This window comes from Gorilla gorilla, chromosome 13 (assembly GCF_029281585.2).
Source record: "Gorilla gorilla gorilla isolate KB3781 chromosome 13, NHGRI_mGorGor1-v2.1_pri, whole genome shotgun sequence".
Lineage (NCBI taxonomy): Eukaryota > Metazoa > Chordata > Mammalia > Primates > Hominidae > Gorilla > Gorilla gorilla.
In genome coordinates this window covers 40,345,496-40,366,682 of record NC_073237.2, presented here as the reverse complement: position 1 = coordinate 40,366,682, position 21,187 = coordinate 40,345,496, and the positions used below count along the sequence as shown (strand labels likewise).

The following is a 21,187-nucleotide window of genomic DNA, read 5'->3' as shown; positions in this document are numbered from 1 at the left end:
CCACAGAACTTCATTCCTCTGCCTGTCAAGGGGGATTTGGTTAGTGCAAGGGCAGAAAGAGCCAGGGCTGAGTGGTACACAGGGTTCCTATGTGTTCAGCCTGGAGATACCATGGACAGAGCTAAGGCCGGCTTCCTTTGTGGATTAGCAAACAAGGGACGTGAAGGACCTCTTCAGGGAGAACTACAAACCACTGCTCAATCAAATAAAAGAGGATACAAACAAATGGAGGAACATTCCATGCTCATGGGTAGGAAGAATCAATATCGTGAAAATGGCCATACTGCCCAAGGTAATTTATAGATTCAATGCCATCCCCATCAAACTACCAATGACTTTCTTCACAGAATTGGAAAAAACTACTTTAAAGTTCATATGGAACCAAAAAAGAGCCCGCATCACCAAGTCAATCCTAAGCCAAAAGAACAAAGCTAGAGGCATCACACTACCTGACTTCAAACTATACTACAAGGCTACAGTAACCAAAACAGCATGGTATGGGTACCAAAACAGAGATATAGATCAATGGAACACAACAGAGCCCTGAGAAATAATGCCACATATCTACAACTATCTGATCTTTGACAAACTTGAGAAAAACAAGCAATGGGGAAAGGATTCCCTATTTAATAAATGGTGCTGGGAAAACTGGCTAGCCATATGTAGAAAGCTGAAACTGGATCCCTTCCTTACATCTTATACAAAAATCAATTCAAGATGGATTAAAGACTTAAACGTTAGACCTAAAACCATAAAAACCCTAAAAGAAAACCTAGGCATTACCATTCAGGACATAGGCATGGGCAAGGACTTCATGTCTAAAACACCAAAAGCAATGGCAACAAAAGACAAAATTGACAAATGGGATCTAATTAAACTAAAGAGCTTCTGCACAGCAAAAGAAACTACCATCAGAGTGAACAAGCAACCCACAAAATGGGAGAAAATTTTTCGCAACCTACTCATCTGACAAAGGGCTAATGTCCAGAATCTACAATGAACTCAAACAAATTTACAAGAAAAAAACAAACAACCCCATCAAAAAGTGGGTGAAGGACATGAACAGACACTTCTCAAAAGAAGACATTTACACAGCCAAAAAACACATGAAAAAATGCTCATCATCACTGGCCATCAGAGAAATGCAAATCAAAACCACAATGAGATATCATCTCACACCATTTAGAAATGGCAATCATTAAGAAGTCAGGAAGCAACAGGTGCTGGAGAGGATGTGGAGAAATAGGAACACTTTACACTGTTGGTGTGACTGTAAACTAGTTCAACCATTGTGGAAGTCAGTGTGGTGATTCCTCAGGGATCTAGAACTAGAAATACTATTTGACCCAGCCATCCCATTACTGGGTATATACCCAAAGGATTATAAATCATGCTGCTATAAAGACACATGCACACGTATGTTTATTGTGGCACTATTCACAATAGCAAAGACTTGGAACCAACCGAAATGTCTAACAACGATAGACTGGATTAAGAAAATGTGGCACATACACACCGTGGAATACTATGCAGCCATAAAAAATGATGAATTCGTGTCCTTTGTAGGGACATGGATGAAATTGGAAATCATCATTCTCAGTAAAGTATCGCAAGAACAAAAAACCAAACACCGCATATTCTCACTCATAGGTGGGAATTGAACAATGAGAACACATGGACACAGGAAGGGGAACATCACACTCTGGGGACTGTTGTGGGGTTGGGGGTGGGGAAGGGATAGCATTGGGAGATATACCTAATGCTAAATGACGAGTTAATGGGTGCAGCACACCAGCATGGCACATGTATACATATGTAACTAACCTGCACATTGTGCACATGTACCCTAAAACTTAAAGTATAATAATAAAATTTTAAAAAAAAGGAAACACCGTGAAAAAAACTACCATTGGGTACACATGGGGAATGTCTTTTTAGCCATACCGAACTAATTATTAACATAAGATTTCCCAAAAGCTTTTGCTGTCTCACCTATGCTCTGCTGATACTCTAGAGCTCTGGTAGCACTCAGAATGAGCGGTCAACATGCTAGATATCCCTTCTCTTGTAAACTCAGCTTCTTGGGTGCTCTCTTAAATTGGAGAGCATACATCTAGGGAAGAAAATGTATCCAATGCCTTCTGTGATGCCGGGTTCATGAAAACCCAACTGACACTGCTAGGGATTTGAAGGCATGTATGGCTTGGGTAAAAGGCTGAGTAGGATATCATTTGTAGGGTGCTTCTTACTTTGGTGTGTAAAAGGAAGTTGTTATATTAAGATTGCTTTCAAGATGTGGCTAAAAAGTAATGTATGTGCTTCAGGCAGGAAAAACAACCAATTCCTATTTCTAACCACTAGCCCAGGCACTTTAATTTACTCCTCCTAACTGCACTCTGGTATTAGTTTATCATCCTGATTTTACAATAGGAGAAGCTGGACTTCGCAGATAGTCAGTGGCAGAGCTGGGTTCAACCCGGGGTCTGGCTGACTTGAATCCTGTTCACATTCTTTTCTCCACTCTGCCTATTTGCCGTCACATCTTGGCTGGCAGCAGGAGAGTCAAACCTGACAGGGACCGTGAAAAGCCTGGAGTTTTCAGCCTGCTAGGCAAGCGGCGGTGCCATAGAGGTAAGTCCCTGTGAGCTCTGTCATTTATTTCTGTCTACTTTAAATCTCTTATCTGTAAGGCGAAAAGCATTTACAAAGCTTTCAGGAAAATGCTTTGTGATTACCAGCACTAGCCGAGCAATGGCTTGCCTGTTTTTCACAGATAGCTGCAAAATATGTCTTTTAGGGAGAATTATCTGCTTTCTTCCACTTAGATTCATATACAAACACACCGATGAAGAAATATGTTTTGGATTCCCATAGTCCTAGGTATGAGCAGATAGTTGCTTTCTTTTTTTCTTTTTCTTTTACTTTTTTTTTTTGAGATGGAGTCTCGCTCTGTCACCCAGGCTGGAGTGCAGTGGCATGATCTCGGCTCACTGCAACTTTCGTCTCTTGGGTTCAAGCAATTCTTCTATCTCAGCCTCCCGAGTAGCTGGGATTACAGGCACCTGCCACCACGCCCAGCTAATCTATGCATTTTTAGTAGAGACAGGGTTTCACCACATTGGCCAGGCTGGTTTTGAACTCCTGACTTTGTGATCAGCCCACCTTGGCCTCCCAAAGTGCTGGGTTTACAGGCGTGAGCCACTGTGTCTGGCGAGCAGATAGTTTCTATTCCAGCTTGCACTGAATCAGGTGAAAAAAGCAAGTAAACACTGAAAAACAAAAAAGTAAATATTCAGTTGTAAATAAACAAAATCCCCAAACCTACCTCTGGTGACAAATTTCTGCCTTATGGTAATTGTTGTTAAGAGTAGGAATCCCAAGATGTAATTCCATTGGTATGAAATATCAGGTGGTCCCTACCAGTGAGCCAAATATTTTTTAAGACCTTGAGAAAATAAGAATAGAATAGAAAGAATAGAAAAATAGAAATAGAAAAAATAGAAAAGAATAGAAAGGCTAATAGCTCTTTCTAACTTAAAAAAAAAGTGGCACTCCACATTGTGTACATATTTCAAAACATCGATGCCTTACATGATAAATGATATAGTTTTTAATCATCAATTGAAATAAATAAACAAAAACAAAACTGACTAAAAGCATACCTAGCCCCTCTTTGTAGGGTCTACTTGGATGATATTTTTATCTTTGAAGAGAGAAAGAAGATGTTCGAATTGGCACCTCCCTTGGCCTGAAGAGAGCTTAATCTTTAGTATCCTTTGCACTTTGTCCATGCATACTTCAGCTATGGGAGTAATTCTTAACAAATTGTACAGTTGACCTTCTATAAGCCAGCTCCTCCTGTATGATTAAAAGATTTAGTGTTGCATGAGAATGTGATGATTCACGAAGCCCTAGACACCTTAGACTCCTTGCTCTAATATAAGTTGTTGAAACAAAGACCTGAGATCCTTGCTGCGTTCTCCGGGTGGACCGTGGGAGCCTTCAGACCTGGAGCCCAGGCCTTGCTGCAGCTGCTGTGCTTATACTCCTCCCGCGTAGGCTTCTGGAATCAGGGAATTCCCGAGGGAGGAAATTCTGAGTCTTCAACAAAGAGCCAGTTTTTGTATATTCCCACTGAAAAACTGAACATAACCTTTAAAGGGTAAAGAATCTCTTATTCTATGATTAAAAAAATATATTCAAAGCCAACTGATTCTATTTGAAATAGCTCTTCCTTGCGAGGTGCGTAGTCCTGGCTGGAAAAAGGCTTTAATAAGCCAGGCATGGTAGGGTGACTGCTTTGCTCCACTTTGCTTTGCTGTTGAAACATTAAGCGTAATCTGATGTGTCAATAGAGTCACCTCAGGTACTCAGAATCATTTTAATTCCTCTTACCGTCAAAACATAGTGTCAATACTGACACGAATTGGCATTAAAAATATATGCGAAATCACCTGGAGAACAGCACTTTTTACTGATAGGAAGTCTCTTCAAAAGCAGTGTCTGTCAAAGATTCAATTTGAACTCTTTTTTGGCTTTGAATTTTACAGAGCAGCCTAAAAAAAAAAAAAAAAAAAAAAAAAAAAAAAAGCCCTGACCTGCTTTGCATCATTCAAACCTATCTGTGGAGGAAAGAAGCTTTTCCTTTGTATCTGACCCCATGGGAGATGCTGTCCATTCCCAACGTTGCCCTGAGACGGATGTGCAAGATGACACATAAGTGGATGACATCACTCATGGCTCATCATTAAATACTTCCCTGGGACTCACAAGATGTGTTCAGAAGAAAATGGGAAGAAGGAGTGGGTGACACTGAGAACATTCTTATACATTCCACCTGGGTGCATATTTTTACTACTCTAGATAGATTTCAGGAGAGAATATGAGTGTAAAAAATGAGAGAATATTGATGTAAAAGCCTTAAATTTTAGTTTTGAGGGAATACAAACAAAAATATGCATATATTTGTCATATTATATTTTGTATGCTTTCTAATATATAACACAAAATATGTAAATGTATGTGATGTGTAATTTGTAAAATATATGCAATTTGCAATATATATGTTCACTGTATATCATGTATATGTAGTGTTCTAGATCCCCATGAAAATCAAAAAACTAGGACAAAACATTTTATTTTTGATAAGTGACATATTTCTTGCTAAGTGGCATATTCAGATTACCTAAGTAGTATAACCACACATTCATTATTTGACTTTTTGTAAATATATTGTAATGTTATGCTTGATTTTTTAAAAAATATATTGTAGTGTTACATTTGAAGAGGCGAAGTGTTCTTTCTGCGTTATTTAGGAAATTATTTATTTATTAAGGTGGGAAGCCCATCAAATGTGTGCTTATTGACATTTTGGCACACACAGTTGTTTGTTTTATTTTCTCACTTTGCAAAAATCTTTAGGGAATAAATGACCTGTTGAACTGAAAAGTGAACATCATTGCGTTTCAATCTTTGAAAGCAATAGATTCTATCGATAGGAATGACCAGATTTTCTTTGTTGTTTGAAATTGTTGAGCTGGTCATTCTTTTTCTAGTTTGCTCATGTTAGCAGGTGTTTCATGTGTATTTGTGTGTGTGTGTGTGTGTGTGTGTGTGTGTGCGTGTCTGGCAGCAAATCACTCAGCTGACCTTTTTCATAATCAACTACAATAAATGGAGTGTGTGTGTATGTGTGCGTGCCTGCACTTTTGGTGTGATGGACAGTTTGCTTAAATATATGGGAAAAGTTAATCCCTCTGCCCCTGACCTTTGGCACAGGACACTTGTGCTTCCAGTAGAAAGTGTGGTAAATGCCAAGTCCTTTGGGCAGAGAATGTCTGCATTAATGTTTTCTATGCTGGAGCCTGAGCCATAGATTTTCTGTCAGCCATTCTTTGCACTGTGGATATGGAATAGGTTGAGCTGTATACAGAATATAGTGCCTGCTGCCATCTGTTTTGACACCCTGTATATTTTAACCCTAGCCAGTGTATTAAAGGAGAAAGTCTCCCAGTCCCTATCATGCATGTGATTGCCGTGGAGTACCGAAGGTGAAAGGAGCTGTGCAGTTTAATGTGATTGTCAAAGGGTCAGTTATCATGTTAATTATCAAGAGCTGAGTGATTATGACACAAAGAGGGAGGAGGATGGATATGGTACATACCAACCTTGTAAATAAAGTTAACTCTTGATGTTCTTGGAAGCCCAAGGCTGCAACTCTCCAGCATCACACAGGCCTGGATGCAGCTCTTCATATGCTGATCTCTGTCTGGAATGCCTCATCACCATGAAGGTTTTGGATTACAGGGAATACGTGTTTCAAACAGGGTGAGGCAGCTTTGGCAGAAAGACCTTGCAGTAGGAGATGAAATGTTGCCAGTCTGGCATCTGAATTTAGCAGTTGAGAAGCGATTCTTGACTCCCCTACCTCCACATAGCCTCTATCGATTCAAAATGTAAACATCCCCCAGATCAATTGTTTCCTCTCCATCTGCTTTTTCATGGCCTTAGGTGCTCTCACATCTTGCCTAGATTAATTGCCAGATTATTGGAAGCTGCCTGTCCCATCCTTTCTTCTGTGTAATTTTGAAAATAACGCAAATCTGGCATGCCTTTCTGACCTGCGTGCTATTTTCACACACACCATGTCTTGCCCCTCCTGTCATTCGACATAACTCTCTCTCTCCATGTCCTATATTTAAATCCCACAGATACGTATCATCTCCCTGGAAGCCTTTACAAGTCTGATTTAAAAGTCCTCCTTTGGGGTGTCATGGTACCATGTGCTTGTTTTGGTTATAGTTCTTTTCCTGATTTATTACAATTGTCTCTTGACAACTCCTGCCTTCCAGAACATAAGCTCCTTGAGGTGAGAGACCATTATATTTTGTTTTGTATACCAGAGCTGGGCAAAGAGTAGTTACAAAATAAGAGTTTCTTAAATTAACTAACAAAATAACATGAATTTTAGAGTAGAATAGTACATGACAGACAGTAGTCCTGGTAGTTGGTCAGTAAAAGAGAGCATTCATTTTAGGAGATGGTTGGTGACATACATTCATTCTCATAACTCTCCTCCCTGAACCTCTCTCATCCCTCACCTACACCAACCCTGACATGATCACTTGAAATTGACCTGGGTTAAATCATATAAATCTTTGTATTCCACCTTCTTGAATCAATTATAATCTTTAGTGTTGGGAGAGGAAGGCCCTTCTTCCTTCTTTCTCTGATTTCCAAGAGGGAAATGTCTTCTAATTATTCCTGGGCTTTTTTTCTTTTCTTTTTTCTTTTTTTTTGCCTCATCCCTTACAATTCCCCTTGGAGTGAGAAAGATGACTGGTTAGTTTGGGAACTGACTTAAGGATGCATCGTGTATCTCTTTACCCTCCTTTTTCTCTTGGAGCATAGCTACACACAGGAGCATGCATTCTGCTCTGCTACCCCATGTCTTAAATTGTACAGAACAGGCCCTCACACAGGGAAGTCTGGTGCTGCCAATGACTGGATGAGGAGGACACTCTACTTCTGATGCTCAATAACAGGGATTTAAATTTGCCAAATATACAAACCACATTCTCCAGGATTAGATTTATCAATATAAAAGGTGATGTTTTGCTATTCTAACTGTCTTACTCTTTTGTTTTGTTGTATTTTGTATTTGTTTCAGAATGCAGGTGGAGAAGAGGGACGTGTTTATTGGGTGAACTTAGCTCAGCACATAGAATTTGAGAGTGAGGAGAAATCTTAGCTCTACTCCAAATATATTAATCTTTGAAAATTTCACTTCTGCTTACTAAAGAACAGTAGATCACTTTATGTTACTTAGAGTCAGTCATCATTGGAAACATTAATTAGGCTTATGTTTGAACAATGACCATGGTGGGATGAGGGCAGTGACAGGAGGTTAAGTGTAAGATGGAAGCCAGAACGCCACAGCCTCTTTACATCCAGGTAAGCAGCAAGATTAGTACTAGCAGTGAGGGTTTGAAAGCAGAAGCAAGGAATGAAGATGTGTGTGTGTGTGGGAAGGATACAATGAGAATAAGTATGGAAATAAAATAGGTTGTAGATACCAGTAATCCAAGCAAGAAAATATAGGTCAGAAATCCAGGGAAGAAACTTGGATAAAAGGCATACAGAGGCATAGAACTTTAAGATTGTAAGATATCCTGTATGTCATCAAGCCTGAACATACATTCATTATTTGTATCATGTCTTAAATATTGTCACTGTACAATATCAGCTCTGTGTAGTATCTACCTTTTTCTCAGAGGCCCAGCCCTCACTATGTATTATCTTACTTTGTTCATTCTGTCTTTGGACATCTCTAACTATTCTGCTTTATTTTGAGTCAAATCAATTTCTTTTGATTAATCTCTATGATATTTATCACTAACTGTGATATAGCTGAGCCATGGAATTTCATGGCTGAGAGGGACATAACATGATACTTTCTTCTGCCATAGTACCTAGAAGGATGAATATTATCCTAAGCACAGATGGCATAATTTCATTGTAAATATTGGGAGTGGCCTTAAAAGGAAACTGGTTCTGGTATCTGCCTCAGAAAATACAGCTCCATATTCACTAGGTTAAAGTCCTTGTCTTTGGCAGACATTCACCAATTTGCTTGGTCAATATTAAATAACAAGTCAAGTCCTTCAGTCATCAGGGGATGACTTTTTCAGTTAACTTATCCTGGCAGGTGCCGTGGTTGTGCATTTTGTTTAGAGACAGCTGTTCTGTTGGAGCATAACTGAAGCATTTTTTATGGCCACAGTAGGTGGCTGGTAACCCTCATAAGAAAGTATTTTAGACTCCTCCTCAACTGTACAACTCCACTCTCCTCCAAAAGAAAGTCCATCTATCTCATGGTCTGTGGTGGGTATTCCTGAGACTGTATCAAGCACTCGTTCAAATGCTTGGCTTCAACAGTCCAAAGATGAGAAAAATTTTCACAAAAAGCTTAAACATATGCTCTTTCTATCTTCTCTGAGAAGTGGATGGCATTTTTTTCTAGAGGAAATACTGACTAAAGGACTAAACTTTTTAAACAGAGAAGATATCAACCACACTACCTTCTTATTTTCCAAAGCATGTGCCTTTTTTCATTGTGTCCAACATCTTTAAATGCATTTGCCTTGTCTACTCAAACAAATGTCAGTGGCATGCAAAATTCTAGCAATTTGTAGCCTCCACTCTCTGATGTTCATTTCTATTTTCTTGTGTAAGTTTTGACAAACTTCTTCTGCTTACTCTCCTCCTTTCTATATTCTGATCTTTCAGAATACAGAATTCATATCTTTCTTGCCTCAGGTCTCATTTTTCTCGTATCCCCTTTTGAACAAGTTTCTGCTTTAGCTCTTTGTCTCTGAGATCATTCTGCTGTTTGACTTTTGGTTCTCTGTATTGGAATCACTTATAAGGGACATGCCTACTTACTGCCCTTGCCAGAGAAAGGAATTTGACAGATAGAACCTCAATCTGTTGCAGAATCTGTTACAGAATGCCATCACTACTGGCTTGAGAATACTTAATTTCTTACCAGATGCCTTCTTGAAAGGCGTGATATATAGGAATGTTGTATAAAGATTATAGTATTGTCTACTATACTACTATATATGATTTACTTTTATTTCTCTTATATTATTAGAATACTAGGTATCTATATACTTGGAGTATACACTTGTCTATATAGTTATCTTGAATGAGTTATGCTTTAAGATTATGCAGTCAGTTTTTCTCGAGGTTCACTAGAAGAAACAGCCTATATTGAACTTGTTTTGTTAACAGATTATTGAGGATATTGTCCACCATATCACATACTATGTTATATATAAACCTTCAGAAACATGCCTTTTAGTATTTAACAGGGGAAAATGCTGTCTCTTCCCACATATGCTTTCTCCTTTTAATAATAATAAATTTACATTGCCAACAATGTAACTCATTACGTTCCATTTATTTTGCTCCAGTTGCCAGGAAGCTCAGAACAAAATGTAATGGTTAAATGTAGCATTTGATATTCTAGTTAGTAAAAATGCATTTTCCCTTTATCTGGGTTTTATATTTATATCTTATTAGGTTTTTTTTTTGTTTGTATGCTCATTGTCTTAGTCTGTTTTGTGTTGCTGTAACAGAATATTTGAGACTGGGTAATTTATAAAGAAAAGAGGTTTATTTAGCTCATGGTTATGCAGGATGAAAAGTTCAAGGGCATGGCCCTGGCTTCTGGTGAGTTCTTCTGTGCTGTGTCATAACAAGGTAGAGAAGGTCAAAGGGGAAGTGAAAACATACAAAGAGAGAGAACCCGAGGAGCATCCTGGCTTTATAACAACCCATTCACAAGGGAAAAAATCCGTTCCCTAAAGAGCTAATCCAGTCTTGCTACAGCAAGAACTCACTCATTGTCAGGAGAATGGCACCAAGCTATTCATAAGAGATGTACCCCCATGTCCCAAACACCTCCCAACGGGCCCCACCTCCCAATACCACCCTTCTGAGGATCAAATTCCAAAATGAGTTTTGGTAGAGACAAAAACAAAACAAAACAAAACAAAACAAAATAAAAAAACCATATCCAAACCATAGTACCAATAATCTCAAATTTACTTTTTAGAGTCAAGATACTATATTGACTTATAATACTTTCCCTGAACAATCCTCTTTTTTGCTTGGGAAAGATGTGATAAAGTCCTTAGAGACCTACTCTTAGAGTCTCAGAGCATCCTTGAAATATTTCATAATATAAGTCTCATTCTAACTCTTTGAATACCTACAATGTACATGGCATGCCACTAGATACTATAAGTCATGCACAAACCAAAACAAACAAAGCATAGCCCCTTTCCTCAGTTCTGCTGCTTTATTGCTGGGGCACAATCTTCTACAAAGTAGTAGGTTTTTAAGGACAATTGAGAAGTTGAAACAAACTATAGGAGGCTAGGAAGTGTACAAATTGAGTAATGAGGGAAGGCTTTGTGGAGAAGATTTCGCTTGATCTGGGATTCAAACTGTGTGTAGATTTGAGTACATGAAGCACACAAATGAGCGTAATGGTGTACTGGTAAACTGGTTTCCCCTTCCACTTCAGCAAAGCCCCACTTTGCAGTGTTTGCCAGTTTCCATGGTGTAAATACTTCTGCTATGGCCAATTTGAAGCTATCAGTAATTTAACCACATGCTTGCAAAGTTCCTGAATATTTAAAAATTAGCTGTCATGAGCCTGTTTGAGCTGTGTTTAGCATACCACTGGATGAAGTCTTTATAAGAATGTGATTCTATGAGCAAGAGTTCAGATTTGTGAGGCCCCACTAAGGAACAGAAAACAGTCCTGACTGTCTGCATCTGGAGGTTCATATTGGGAAATGATGGCAAGATGTAAGAGTTAATTTGGGACAGAATTTGGAGGTTTTTGCTGTGCACTTGGGGTTTATTCTTTAGGATGTGGGAAGGTCTTGAGTACTTTTAATAGAGGAATGACAGGATAGAATTAATGTTTTAGTAAGATAGGCCTTTTATTAGTTATATGCTGAGTGGTTTTAAGGGAGTAGAGGGCAGCAGAGATGAGACCTAGGAGCTTCTTGAAATGAGTATGTATGAAGTAATAAGGGACCAGAGTTAGGACAGAAGTGGCCAGCATGGGAAGGGAAGACAGGTGAAAGGGAGGACAGTGGGGACAGTGCATCTCTGGTAGTATGGCATCAGCTGAATTGGCTTACAAGCTCTGACTGGAATCAACTGAGGGTTAACTTACATGTTTGGGGATTGATATTGGATGTTACTAGAACCTTCAGTGAGGCTGTGGAGAGAACACTTATACAGATTCTCTACATGTGGCTGCTTGGTTTTATTACTGTATGCTGGCTGGATTCTAAAAGTAAGAGTCCAAGAGAGATAGACAGATGAAAAGCACATTGCCTTGTACAACCTGGCCTTGAGAATCATATGATGTCTTTTTCACTACATTCTACTTGTTGAATCAGTCACAAAAGCACAGCTAGTTTTAAGGGAATGGAAAATAAGAACTCCACCTCTTGATGGGAGATAGCAAGGCTATAAAAGACCATGTAAGAGTGACACACAGGAGTTTTTCAGTAAGTGCTTGCTATTATTATCATTATATGAGTTTAAGTGTCTCCAAGTAAACTAGTTCCCTCTGAAATATAGTGAATATTTTTAGTAAATGCCTGGTATGTGTTCTGTGTGTTCAGTAACAACCTTGAAAAGGTGGTTGTGTAGCTCTCATTAAGTGAATGATATGATTACTATTTGGTTCTATTACACAAGACTACAGACAATTTCCTTCTCTAAGAAGGGGGAACAAGATCTTACATGTATGATGAGGTTGCTTTTATATTAATTAACTTGGACAAAGTAACATAATAATTGCAAACTCTTATTGACAGCTTCTCATGTACTAAACTCGATAAATTATTTTTATCCATGATCTTGTTTAATCCTCACAAATAAGCCTGAAGAGAGTATTATTAGCCCCATTTATGAAGGATAAAATTGAAGTTCAGAGAAGTGATGTAATTTGCCTAAGGTCACATTGTTAATTAATGAAACCTGAATTCAGTTCTAGAACTGTGTTCTTCCTCCTCTTCATGAGATGTGTTGTATCACCTCTTCATGAGCTAGAATGTATCACCTCTTCATGAGATGATATGGTTTGGCTGTGTCCCCAACCAAATCTCAACTTGAATTGTATCTCCCAGAATTCCAACGTGTTGTGGGAGGGACCCAGTGGGAGGTAATTGAGTCATGGGGGCTGGTCTTTCCCATGATATTCTTGTGACGGAGAGTAAGTCTCGTGAGATCTGATGGGTTTATCAAGGTTTCAACTTTTGCTCCTTCCTCATTCTCTCTTGCAGCTTCCATGCAAGAAGTGCCTTTTGCCCTCTGCATGATTGTGAGACCTCCCCAGCCATGTGGAACTCTAAGTCAAATTAAACCTCCTTTTCTTCACAGTCTTAGGTATGTCTTTAGCAGCAGTGTGAAAATGAACTAATATAGTAAATTGGTACCAGTAGAGTGGGGCACTGCTGAAAAGTTACCCAAAAATGTGGACATGACTTTGGAACTGGGTAACAGACAGAGGTTGGAACAGTGTGAAGGGCTTAGAAAAAGACAGGAACATGTGGGAAAGTTTGGAACTCCCTAGAGAATTGTTGAATGGCTTTGCCCAAAATGCTGATAGCAATATGGACAATAAAGTCCAGGCTGAGGCGGTCTCAGATGGAAAAGAACTAGTTGGGAACTGGAGTAAAGGCGACTTTTGCTATGTTTTAGCAAAGAGACTGGCGACATTTTGCCTCTGCTCTACAGATCTGTGGAACTTTAAAGTTGAGAGAGATGATTTAGGGTATCTGGTGGAAGAAATTTGTAAGCAGCTCAGCATTCAAGAGGTGACTTGCATGCTGTTAAAGGCATTCCATTTTATAAGGGAAGCAGAGCATAAAAGTTTGGAAAATTTGCAACCTGTCAATGCGATGAAAAAGAACATCCTATTTTCTAAGGAGAAATTTAAGTCAGCTGCAGAAATTTGCATAAGTAACGAGAAGCCGAATGTATTCCCAAGACAATGGGGAAAATGTCTCTAGGGCATGTCAGAAGTCTTCATGGCAGCCCCTCTCATCACAGGCCTGGAGGCAAAAATGGTTTCACGGGCCCAGTGCAGGGTCCTGGTGTTGTGTGCAGTCTAGGGAGTTGGTGTCCTGTGTCCCAGCTGCTATAGCCATGACTACAAGGGGGCAAGGTACAGCTTAGGCTGTGGCTTCAGAAGGTGCAAGCCCCAAGCCTTGGCAGCTTCCGTGTGGTGTTGAGCCTGTGGGTACACAGAAGTCAAGAATTGAGGTTTGGGAACCTTTGTCTAAATTTCAGAAGATGTATGGAAATGCCTGGATGTCCAGGCAGAAGTTTGCTGCAGGGGCAAGTCTCTCATGGAGAACCTCTGCTAGGGAAGGTGGAAGGGAAATGTGAGGTCAGAGCCCCTGCACAGAGTCCCTACTGGTGCACCACTTAGTGGAGATGTGAGAAGAGGACCACTGTCTTTCAGACCCCAGAATGGTAGATCCACCCACAGCTTGCACTGTGTGCCTGGAAAAGCCACAGACACTCAATGCCAGTCTGTGACAGCAGCTGGGAGACAAGGCTGTACCCTGCAAAGTCACAGGTGCAGAGCAGCCCAAGAACATTGGAACCCACCTCTTGCATCATCAGAGTGACCTGAATGTGAGACATGGAGTCAAAGGAGATCATTTTGGAGCTTTAAGATTTGGCTGCCCTGCTAGATTTCAGACTTGCATAGGGACTGTTGGCCCCTTTGTTTTGGCCAATTTCTCCCATTTGGAATGGCTGTATTTACCCAATGCCTATACTCCAATTGTATCCAGGAAGTAACTAACTTGCTTTTGATTTTACATGCTCATAGGCAGAAGGGACTTGCCTTGTCTCAGATGAGACTTCGGACAGTGGACTTTTGAATTAATGCTGAAATGAGTTCAAACTTTGGGAGACTGTTGGGAAGGCATGATTTGTTTTGAAATGTGAGGACATGAAATTTGAGACGGACCAGGGGTGGAATGATATGGTTTGGCTGTGTCCCCACTCAAATTTCAACTTGAATTGTATCTCCCAGAATTCCCACATGTTGCTGAAGGGACCCAGTGGGAAGTAGTTGAATCATGGGGGCCGGTCTTTCCTATGCTATTCTTGTGATAGTGAGTAAGTCTCATGAGATCTGATGGGTTTATCAGGGGTTTCCACTTTTGCTCCTTTCTCATTCTGTCTTGCAGCTGCCATGTAAGAAGTGCCTTTAGCCTTCTGTCATGATTGTGAGACCTCCCCAGCCATGTGGAACTATAAGTCAAATTCACTCTCCTTTTTTTCTCAGTCTGAGGTATGTCTTTATCTGCAGCCTGAAAATGGACGAATACATGAAGTATACAGTATCACTTCTCCGTGAAGTAAGGAGCTGGAATAGAAATAGGGCCTTAATATTGGCTGCAAAGAAATAAGTGGGAAAGAGTGGGATTGCTAATGTTGCACATGAAATGATACCAACTATGTGGAGGTGGACAGGGATTCAGAAAGTGATGGATTTAGGCAAGTACGCTGCAAGCTTTGCAGTCTTTTGGATTAAAACATAGGTTTCAAGTAAGAATATAGAATGGAGTCATGCCAGAAAACCTTGAAAACATGCTTGTAGAAGAGCATAGCCATCTTCACACATCTGTTTTAGCACTAACAATATTAGACACTAAAACTCTACTAATATATCTGCTTCTCCCAGTGGTCTCTGTGCTCTTGGCAAAGTGTAGTATGTAGTAGATTTTCAATACATGCCTATAAAGCTAAAGAGAAAGGATTTGCACTTCATCCCTCTTTGACTCTAAGTTTATTTCCATTTTGTTTTCCAAATGTAAAGTTTCTTCAGATTTTAGCATCTATTAATGTTTCTAAGTGGAACCAAAATATGGGATCTCTAGAGCTCTTCTTTGCTTCTTAGTCCAGTGCATAAAGGTGAAAGAAGCACATTCTTATATACCTGTTTCCGGGTTGTAATAATCCTGATGGGAAAAGGAAGATGAACCACAGGGCAATGGAAGCAATACTCTGTTATAGTCCCTAGAGAGAGTCATAATCCTTGCCTATAATGCTGTATAGATATCCTTCTGCAATATCAGTTTGGAAAGAAGAATTCAGTAATTCATCAGAACAGTTAGAAAACTGCTAGAAACTTTACGACCTCATATTCTTTAAAGTAACCAGTTTATTGTATTGTTGTGACTTTTATTTGTTCTCCCCCTTGACATTTATGTGATGAGCACTTTTGGTGATGGCTGAAATTACACATAGACTAAGAGGACTCAGGCATAACAAAGATGTCTTTTAATTTTCCTGGAGATTAATCTCTCCATCTTAAATCTACAAAAGTAAACTTTTTATTGGTTTGATTTTGCACCCCAATATTTTTTCCAAGCTATAATTAGAGATGAAAATTAAGATAGCAATGAAAAAAAACTCTGATTTATTACCTTTGACAGGGGAAGTATTTTTCCCAGGCTGTTTCTGAATTCCTTTCTTTAGAGGAAATAGCAGGGGAAGGTGACTATTTCTCAGCTAGTAGCAGCTTCCAAGAGAAGAATTATATTTGGGAAAATATTTGAGATTAAATCACATTAGAAAAGATGCATCTTATCAAATCAAGGTATTGTTCAAATCAACCCATATCCTGTTTTAAATGTTGAATCTGTATGTTTTAAAGCTTAGAGTTTTAACAGCTTATGCTCCTTATAGATAGATGACATAACCTCTACAAACCAGAATTTCACCTAAAGATGGCACGCTCCTTTGGAAAAACACAGGGGCTGGTATTTTAATGAGCATTTGCAAGCCAAGTGCCCGATGAACTACGTGTTTGTGCTGCTTTTTAAATCGTCACAAGTGGTTGAGGAGGTATTGTTATACCTATTTTGCAGAGGAAAAAACTAAGGCTGAAATTCACTACCTTGTCTAGGGAGCTGTAAAACATAAATAGAAGAGCCAAAATGGGATGCAGATTATCCTAAACCAATGCCTCTCAAACTTTTTCTTTCTTTTTTTTTTGAAACCCAAGAGAATGCAATGGCCATGGGCCCACTTTTCTTTCCCTGCCTAGTTGTGAAATGTTGCTTGTTATTTCTACCAACCTAAAATATTATTCCTGGCTTTTTTCTTTCTGAATTTTTAAATCAGAAAGCCAATGGGTTTCTAAAAAAATTTTCACTATTGAAAAATATATTTTACCGATATTTTATTGATCTGTGATGCCATTGATTGAAAGACATACCATGGGATTATGTATGTTCTACTAAGAAAAACAAATGCTATCAACAAAACTATGACATAATGCCTTATAAAACAGTCCTGCATGATGCATGAATGAGTCACATCACCACTCATTGTCTTTCATCAATTCCAAGAAATTTAGCAATTTCTTTTGTTTTTAGTTCCTCTGCGTGGCAGGTGATAGGCAATCCCTTTTGTATGCATTTAATAACAAAACCTAACACAGCTTCATCTACTTCTGGGTATTTTTTTCTTAGGTTCTGTAAAACACATTATTGTTTTGTGAGGAAATAAGGGGCTCTAGTCATTCCTAAAATGATGAATATTTGCCTCACTAAAAGGAAACACATTCCCCACTGCTCTATTTCTGTATATTTTTGTGTATATAATGACTTCTGCCTCAATGCCGAATCATGTTGCAATCTTTTAGAAGACACTTTAAATGGCAATTAAACTCAACACTTGTAGCACCAAGAATATTCAAAACTCAATGGAAGTGACGACAATGTGAATATTTATACTGAAAGCAATGTCAACCACATCAAAACTGCCACCTGGCCAGCAGTGATTATAATATGTCATTAAATCTAAGACTCTTCCTAATTTCAGAGGTATTAAAATGTGAAAAACTATACTTCTTAGAATCAATGAAATAAGTAAATATTAAATATGCTTTTTGATGGCCTCTCTTTTCTACATTTCAGATTCTGATTGGGTCCCAGCTCTTCTATTCTGGAAGCACCCCTGTCCCCTATACCTCTCATCCTGCAGAGAAATACTGCTGTACACTGTGCCTCTTTCCAGCAAGAAAGGTTTCTTCATCTACTCTAGGCTGCATTTTAGCATTTACCCCAAGGCCTGTTACAAATGGACAGAAAATTAAATTTTTCTTTTTCCTCTTAGGAAGAGAAAACCTAACTATATTTCCAACTTATAACAGTGTATGTTCCACGTTTTCATTGTATCATGGTCATGTGTAGCCCTTTGCTGATAGACAGCCCTTTGCTGAGTGTAAAGGGATTTAATTTTCACTGCTTGATTGAACTCGTCACTAAACTTTTTAAACTACTTGATAGTTTGTATATAAGAATTATTTTCTGTAAGTTGTCTGTTTACTCTGTTGATAGTTTATTTTGCTGTGTACAGGCTCTAAAGTTTAATTAGATCCCACTTAACAATTTTTGCTTTTTTTGTGATTGCATTTGATATCTTCATCATGAAATCTTTGCCCTTTCCTATGTCTAGAATCATCTTGTCTAGGTTGTCTTCCAGGATTTTTATAGATTTGTGTTTTACATATAAGTTTTTAAACCATCTTGAGTTGATTTTTGTTTATGGGGTAAGGAAGGGACCTAGCTTCAGTTTTTTGCATATGGCTAGCCAGTTATCCCAGCACCATTTATTATACAGGGAGTTTTCCCCATTGCTTGCTCTTGTTAGCTTTGTCAAAGATTAGGTGGTCATAGGTGTGCAGCCTTATTTCTGGGCTCTGTATTCTGTTCCATTGGGTGGTCCATTTATCTGTTTCTGTGCCAGTACCATGCTGTTTTGTTTACTGTAGCCCTATAGTATAGTTTGAAGTTGGGTAACATGATGCCTACAGCTTTGTACTCTTTGCTTAGTATTGCCTTGGCTATTCAGGTTCTTTATTGGTTCAATAGGAATTTTAAAATAGTTTTTTTCTAGTTCTGTGAAGAATGTCATTGGTAGTTTGATAGGAATAGCATTGAATCTGTAAATTGCTTTGGGCAGTATGGCCCTCTCAATGATATGAATTCTTCCTATCCATGGGCATGGGATGTTTTTTGAATTGTTTGTGTCTTCTCTGATTTCTTGGAAAAGTGTTTTGCAATTCTCATTGTAAAGATCTTTCACCTCCCTGGTTAGCTGTATTCCTAGGTATTTTATTCTTTTTTTTTGGCAAATGTGAATGAGATTGCTTTTCTAGTTTGGCTTTTGGCTTGGCTGTTTTGGTGCATAGGAATGCTAGTACTTTTTGTACATTGATTCTGTATCCAAGTATTTGCAAACCATGCGTCTGACAAAGGTCTAATATCCAGCATCTATAATGAACTTAAACAAATTAACAAGAAAACAACAACTCCATTAAAAAGTGGGCAAAGGGCATGAACAGATACTTCAAAAGAAGACATATATGCAGTCAACAAGCATATGAAAGAAAGCTCAATATCACTGATCATTAGAGAAATGTGAATAAAAACAACAGTGAGAAAGCATCTCACACCTAGTCAGAATGGCCATTATTAAAAAGTCAAAAAATAACAAATGCTGGCGATATTGCAGAGGAAATGGAACACTTACACACTGTTGGTGTGAGTGTAATTTAGTTCAACAATTGCAGAAAGCAGTATGGCGATTCTTCAAAGAGTTAGAAGCAGAACTACCATTCTATCCAGCAATCCCATTACTGGACATATACCCAGAGGAATATAGATCATTTTACTGTAAAGACATACGTACATGAATGCTCATTACGGCAGTAGTCACAATAGCAAAGACATAGCATCAACATAAATGCCCAACAATGACAGACTGGATAAAGCAAATGTGATACATGTACACCATGGAATACTATGCAGCCATGAAAAGAATGAGATCATGTCTTTTGCAGGAACATGGATGGAGCTGGAGCATGGATAATAACTGAGGAAAGGAAAACCAAATACCACATGTTCTCACTTACAAGTGGGAGCTAAATAATAAGAACTTAGGAACACAAAGAAAGAAACAACAGACACTGGGGTCTACTTGAGGGCGGAGGGTGGGAGGAGGGAGAGGAGCACAAAAGGTAACTATTGGATATGGGCTTAATTCCTGGGTGATAAAATAATCTGTACAACAAATCCCCGTGACACGAGTTTACTGATGTAACAAACCTTCACATGTACTTCTGAACCTAAAATAAAAGTTACAAAAGAATTATTTTCTATTATTAAACATGTCCTTTGGAAACATTTTCATATATAACTTTGAATACTTTGTTGTGCCCTGAGGAAAGTATGCAGTAGCTGATTTTTGACTTTTATTGAAAATTTTTTTTGTTCTCCATTCTTCACAATTTTTCCATTGAAATGTAATGATAATACCTGCATCGTCTACCAATCCAAACAATATATAATCAAAAGTGAAATTGATAGTCTCTCACTTTCTCTATCTAATCCCATTTTCTAATGTAACTACTGTAAACTATGATTTCCTTTGCTGATAGAAACAAATGCCACACACACATGCGCACATATATACATATATACCCATTGAAGATTAAAAAACAAACAAACATGAGGACCTAACATGGAGCTGCTATTCTTCCCTAATGGTCTGTTGTGGACCCATTTTGAAGTCAATGCATAATGATCCACATTTTTAAATAGCTGCTTATTGTTTCATAGAATTAATATATCATGGTTTAGGAAACCATTTCCCTAAATATGGATATCTAAGTCTATTCCAGCTGCAGTAACAAAATATCATAAACTGGGTATCTTATAAATAACAGAAATTTATTTCTCACAGTTATGGGTCTGGGAATTCCAAGATTAAGGTATCACCAGATTTGATGTCTGGTGAGGGCTTGTTCCTCATAGACAGTGTCTTCTTGCTGTATCCTCACATGGCAGAAAGGGCAGACAAACTCCTTTGGGCCTCTTTTGTAAGGGCACAAATCCCTTTCATTCTCTAAAGGCCCCATCTCTTGCTACTATTGCACTGAGGATTAGGATTCAACATATAAATTTTGAGGGAACACAAATATGCAGACGATAGCAATGGATAGTCCAGTTATTTACAGATTTTGTTATTATAAATCTTTTAGATATGTTTTTGGGTAAGACTTTTGACAGTATCAGACATTGCTGATTTTTCTTTTTTCTTTCCCCCTGATGGAATCCTAAAAATGAAGATACTCAGTGAGGGAGTGTGCATACTATAAATTTTATATTGCTAGCTTTATTTTCCAAAATATTATAAAAATGTACATTCATCAATAATAAATGAGACTGCCATTTTCTGTAGGTTTTCATTAGCACTGAATGTTCTCAGACTTTTACATGGTCACGTAATAGGCAAAAAAACATTGTGTTGTTTTAATTTGCATTTTTATCTTTACTGATCATGGTATATTTTCATTTTTTATTGATCATTTGCATTTCCTCTTTTGTGAACTGCCAGCTCTTATCTTTGACTCATTTTAGACTGTCTTTTTCTAATTGATGTGAAAGAACTCTTTATTAGAAATAATAAACAATGGGTGCTTACTCTTTAACCTGACTCTGACTCTCAGTACTTTATAAGAATGAACACGTTTAATTAATCCTCACAACAGCCTTATGAG

The 21,187-nt window shown here is 38.4% G+C and overlaps 1 long non-coding RNA gene across 1 annotated transcript in view; it reads left to right on the top strand.

Moving 5' to 3' along the window:
• Positions 1-21,187, top strand: part of LOC129524574 (uncharacterized) — a 248,486-nt gene that overhangs the window by 214,489 nt on the left and 12,810 nt on the right. The gene's annotated exons all lie outside the window — the stretch shown is intronic.